Genomic DNA, 5,555 nt, shown 5'->3' with positions numbered 1-5,555 from the left:
AAAAAGCGCCCATTGAGCTGGGACTAGTCAGTGAGAAAGTGAGTTGAATCATCCTCAACCTCCTGCCTGGAGCAGCCTGATATCCAGTAGGTAATTATTTGGAGAACCCTGGAGAATTATGGAAGTGTTCACACTAAGAACAAGTAATGATGAGAGGTGAGGATGGCTGCAAGATCTCTTATTCCTCCCAGGACCTGTTGGTCCCAACTGACTCCACACAGAATGCAAACCTTCAGCCTGATTAATACAGGAGGGGAAACAAAACAAAATCAAAAAAGGTAGAGAAGGCCTTGAGGTGGGAAAGAAACTGCTTATCTAATGCTCAGATTCCAGGAGCAGTCTCTTTGGTTATAGTGCTATGCATAATTCACTTGCTTGAGTCTGTGGCTTGGCAGGTAGAGGTGGTGTACCAGGGGCAAGAGAGGGTAGGGAGAGGGCAGGATCTGTAGAGATGGCTACCTGAGGGCCTTTCCAGTCTCCCTTTTAGGAGTCCTTGGGTTTCATAACCCACATGATTCATCCTTTCTGCAGGCATGAGTCACTCTAATGGAGGTGGGAGAACAGGAGGCGTGGTGGGAGGCCCAACCCGGACAAGCCATATCCACGTTCACAAGGGCCCCTTGGAACCTGAGGATCCATGTCCCACATGTCCTTCCCTTTTTTTGCACCAGATATACTTTCTCTCCCCTGACCAAGATGGGGCAGTTCCCTGGGAAATCACTCCAGAGCTGCCCACACTGCAGAATATAGGTCCCTTGTGTCACAGCCTGGTTGCTCACTGAACACTGCCCATTGGAAAGACCCAAGGCCCTAACACAAACTGGCTAGTGCTAGAGGAGAAGGCCACACCTGTTGGGCAGAAACAATATTCAGGGGCTAGGGTTGTCGATTAATGGCAAAGCATTTGCGTAGCAAGCGTGAGGTGCTGGGTTCAATCTTCTGCACCACATAAAAAATAAATAAATAAAATAAAGGTATTGTGTCTGTCTACAAAGAAAAAAAGAAACAATACTCAGAACCCTTAGCTTGGCCTATCTTTACCCAGTGTTCCCCTGACTGCCCAGTCTCTGGCCCACAGAGAAGGGACACTGGACTGAGTCAGAGGTAGAATTAGAATCCTTTCTCTGTCAGCAAACCCTCCTGGTGATATGTGTCACTATAGCCCTTATTGTTCAGCCTGTCTCTTGGACTTATTCCACTCCCATGTTGTACTTCTTCAAGTGTGTGGTCTGCTTCAAGATATTGCACACTGTGCATAATCTAAGTGATTATGAAGCAACTCATGTCTCTCAAGAGAGTACCCCCATGAGAACAGTGATTTTGACAGGATGAGATAAGAGTTTTTCCATAATAATTTGGTAGATTAAGGGATTCAGCCTACTGAACTGAGGAGACTAAAATGCATCTGAAATTTTTATTTGTAGGGATCTGAATTTATTTTATCAACAAGTCTGGTCCTTTGGGGGCTAAACTTTCCATTTGTCATGGAAGTACCTGGGCCATAGCTTGGCTCCAAAATTGTAAGAAGACCAGCTTCCCAAAATGAACATCCTAAATCAAATTACCTCCTCTGAGTTTCCTATTGATTTATACAGTGACAGGATTAACTCAATCATAGGTGAACCAACCCTTTGCATTGTGATAAGATCTGTAATAAAACTTGGCTCATCTTCCTGCAGGGAGGGGATTTATTACTCACTTGAGCTCCCGCTCTCCAGATGGCCCTGGCCACCCTGCTCAGTTCTGGGGCCAGGGGAGCCTACTGTTTTCCTGGATTAAGGTCAGCCAGACTGAGAAGGGACAGACATGGACCAGAAAGGTGACTGGAGCCTAGCTGTATCTCAGAAGTTAGAAAATGTTAATAGAGAGATGTGATACTTATACAGCATCTTTCCAAACCAGAAGGTAGGAGTCTTCACCAGGAGTATTAAAACTGTGTTCTCGTGCCCATGGCTGACCTTTTACAGAAATTACAGGATTGCCCTGCCTGGATCCAGCATCACCCATTCAGCCAAGACCAGTGGAGAGCAGAAGAATCAAATTCTGTTCCAAAACACCTTGTGGGGGTGTTTTGGAACAGAATTTGATTCAGAATTACCTCCACTTAGGCAATAGACAGTTGACTGACATATTGCAGTTTGGAGAATGTGCTAGGTTCAGCGGCCAGTGTCTGATAGGCATCCACCTTTAGGATATCAGAGAAGAGCATGCATTCAAAACCCAGCTTCACCATGCTCCTTACTTGTGTTCAACCTCAGGTGAGTTAAGCACTTCTGTGTCCTCTGCTATAAATGGCAGTGATGTTGCTGTCCCTGTGCAGGGGCACTGTGAGGATAATAGGAGCTGACTGACCCAGAACTAACCCAGAACTTGGTGCCAGCGAACACTTCAGAAATGGGAGCAACAGTGACCACTGCCCCAGCTGAGCACCTGGAACTCCCCAGTGGGATGGAGTGGTTGGGGCTATGTGCTGTGTCTTTCTGCATTGCTCACAGGCATCTCTGTATACTGACCTCCATCCATGCTAAATCTCTCCACCTTTAACGTCCTGAAGTCCAGAACATCTTTTAATTGGTGTTTTGCATTCACTGCTGATTGGGATTCAAATTGAGTTCTCCAGGGAGGGTTTGTGTTTGCTTCTGCCAGTGATGTGGTGGCACCAGCTTTTGGGACTCCTTGAGGACCACTTGTATATTGAGACCTCAGGCTGAGAACCAGCTTCGGGTTCCAGTGATAGTGCAGGGATTTTCTCCCTAATTCTCTCCTCCTCCACCAGGGTGAAGGAGGAGGCGAGACCGTTCCTTGTCATTTCTTTCTTTATAGTGGGTTTATTTCTCATTTTCTTCTACACTGAGAGTGTAGCTTTTCATGGTCCCAGCTTTATTGAGGGGTCTCCTGTGACACTTCCCATTCTTAGACATTTTTTTTTTCTTTCTTAGTGATGCATTAAATAATGATGTACTTTCCAATCAAGAGTATCTCAAATTTGATGTCATAGTATCAATGCCTTCAAAACATATCACAATAAAGATAACTATTGAACTCTCTCAAATGTATTTGCCTTTTTAATTTTAACCCCTTGTGGCATCTATTAACATCCTACAGAAAAGATACAAGGACTACCCCGAACTCCCTTCGGGGGGTAGATGTGACCATCTGGGTGGGGTGCAGATGGCATGGAGCAGCTTTCACCCCACTCTCTGCCTCTCTGGTTAGAGTCTCCCTTTATATTTAGATCCTAAGAAAATTGTCTTAAGAAAGAGGCTGTAAAAACTGCTTTTTCCTGTGAAACAGTTATCCTGGATCTAGCAATCATGTTTTTCAGCATTCTTTTCATAAACTCCCATGTAGAAACTTAGTGTCAAACAGGGAATTTAGGAGCAAAACGCTGAAACTCCCTGAGGAGCTCTTCCTCATTAAGAATGAGAGCTTTTCAATTTATCTGATTTCCTTTTTTGCCTTGACTTCCAGGATGCTCTGGGCCACAGATGATAGAAAAGCACAACTGTTTATTTCCTCCCTCTTGTAACAGCTGAGATGCCTTTGGTCACAAAATACTAGAATGCCCAACTAAAAGGAACACAAACAACAAATACAATTCATTGTTCCACAAACAGGAATCTGGTGGTAGGTGGCTCTAGAGTTGTTAATTCAGCAGTTCCAGAGATCCCAGGACTCAAGATGGCTCTTATTCACTTTGCCAAGCTTTCTCCTTCGGTTCCTAGATGACCTCTGCAAATTAAAGCATCATGTCCTCTCTAGACAGCCCCAAAGGAAGAAAGGGAGGAAGCGGCTGCTCGGACCTTCCCCACTTCCCCCTATCTCTCGAACATCTCTCATCTCCCTAGCAAAGAGACACCCAGAACCCCCAACCATTTCCTCTCAGGCTCCACTGACCAAAACTGGGTCCTAGATCCTCGCTCTGCAGCCGAGTAATGATTGACAGTGGGCACAGGGTTACCCAGGTTGCTTCGGATCCGTTTGGCTTTTTCCCTGGGGAAACATTCCCCTGAGCACATTTGCTGCCCACAATGGCACAAACCCAGGATTCTGTTAGCAGGAGGCAGCTCCAGGCAGGCTGCTGGGGGTCCCCAGTGGGTCTGCCGCCTCCCCTTCTCTGCTTCCGTTGTATCACTTTCATATAGATCCTGATAGGCACACCGCAGACTTCCATCAAATATTTACTGAAAGAAAGGAAGGGAGAGAAGAGGGCAGTATGGGGGTGCAGAAGAACAAAGGAAGGAGGTGATAAAAAAAAGGGGGGGGAGGAGGAAGTCTCAAGTATTGTTTGGAATGGATACATTCAATAATCAACAACAACAACACAAACCAGCCTCAAGCAGCTGCCGCTCTGACGGTCCCCACTTCCCCCAGCCTCCTGCCAAGCTGAGCCGGGATTCCGGTTGCACTTCACTCCAGCCCAGCAGTAGAAGACGCCTCTCTCTCCAGTGAGAAGACGTCCAGCGACTTCAGGATGGGTTTTGAGTTTGTCGTCTTAAGTGCTTTTCTCTAAGGGAGAATCATTTAGAACTTGAGCTCCCTCCCTAGTCGGGGCAAGTGGGGTGAGGCAGAAGAAGAGGCTGGGAGTGGGGGATTCACAGTCAGAAGCAGGAGCCAGAAACACTCCTTCCTACAAAAGAATGGTTTTGACAAGCTGGATGGACAGCCAAGGGGAAGAGCTCAAGGAACTGTCAAGATGCAGCGTAAAGGACGTGGCTGGGCGGGTGGGCTTGGGCAGCCCCTGCTCCAGGGCTAGTTCCTGCAGATCCCATAGCGCCCCTCTCTCCCTTCGGAGACAAAGGCCAGAAGGCCTGAGCACCTCGTGCTTCATCTCCTGCCCTGTCTCTCTCCAAAGCTGCCCTTGCCTTGGTGACCCTGGTCCTCACCTGACTTCCAGCACCCTTCTCTGCCCTGTCCCCACTCTCCCGGTTCTCCTCCTACCTCAGCTGCCACCCCTCCTCAGGTCCATGGCTGTCCCTGGCTGCCCCAAGCCCCAGTTCTCGGGCTTCTCTTTCCTCTTGATCTTGCTCTACTGATGACCTCAGCTGTTCTCAGGGAGAACACGAACCTGTTACGTGTGGGTGGCTCCCAGGTGCTTCATGGTTCAGATCTCACTCCGGAACTCCGCACGGCCAGCATCTCTACTGGGCTGTCTAAGGCACGTCACAAACACGGAGCGCCTGTCCCCCCCCCAAGCCCCCCCACTATGGTTTGGATGTGTCCCCCAAAAGGGTCAGGGTTGAAATTGAATCCCCATTGTGTCGTGTTAAGAGGGCGGAAACTTAATGTGACTCTGGTGCTTAGAGGTGGGGCCTTTGGGAGGCTATTAGGATTAGGGAAGGTCACCAGGGTGGAGCCCCCAGGATGGAATCCTGCTGACTTTTTAAGAAGAGGAAAACAGACACACCTGTGTGCTCCCTCCTTCTCACCATGGGATGCCCTGTGCCAGCTTGGGATTATGCCAACACAAAGACCATCGCCTGATGTGGCCTCTTGACCTTGCACCTCCAGAACCATCAGCCAAAACAAACCTCTTTTCTTCATAAAGTCACCAA

General features: G+C 48.0%; 1 long non-coding RNA gene across 1 annotated transcript; it reads right to left on the bottom strand.

The window, feature by feature from the left end:
- Positions 1–4,051: 4,051 nt before the first annotated feature.
- LOC124087154 (uncharacterized) lies at positions 4,052–5,183 on the bottom strand. The gene is made up of 3 exons (XR_006850006.2): positions 5,069–5,183; positions 4,331–4,630; positions 4,052–4,184 (listed from the first exon to the last, which is right to left on the bottom strand). It is a non-coding gene; the product is annotated as an uncharacterized LOC124087154 (long non-coding RNA).
- Between the last annotated feature and the right edge of the window lie 372 nt (positions 5,184–5,555).

Source organism: Marmota monax, unplaced genomic scaffold (genome assembly GCF_021218885.2).
Source record: "Marmota monax isolate L192 unplaced genomic scaffold, Marmota_monax_Labrador192_F-V1.1 WCK01_AAM20220418_F8-fsc00005, whole genome shotgun sequence".
In the NCBI taxonomy this organism is placed as follows: domain Eukaryota; kingdom Metazoa; phylum Chordata; class Mammalia; order Rodentia; family Sciuridae; genus Marmota; species Marmota monax.
Note: the sequence above shows the minus strand (reverse complement) of the source record. Positions and strands in the feature narration are given on the sequence as shown.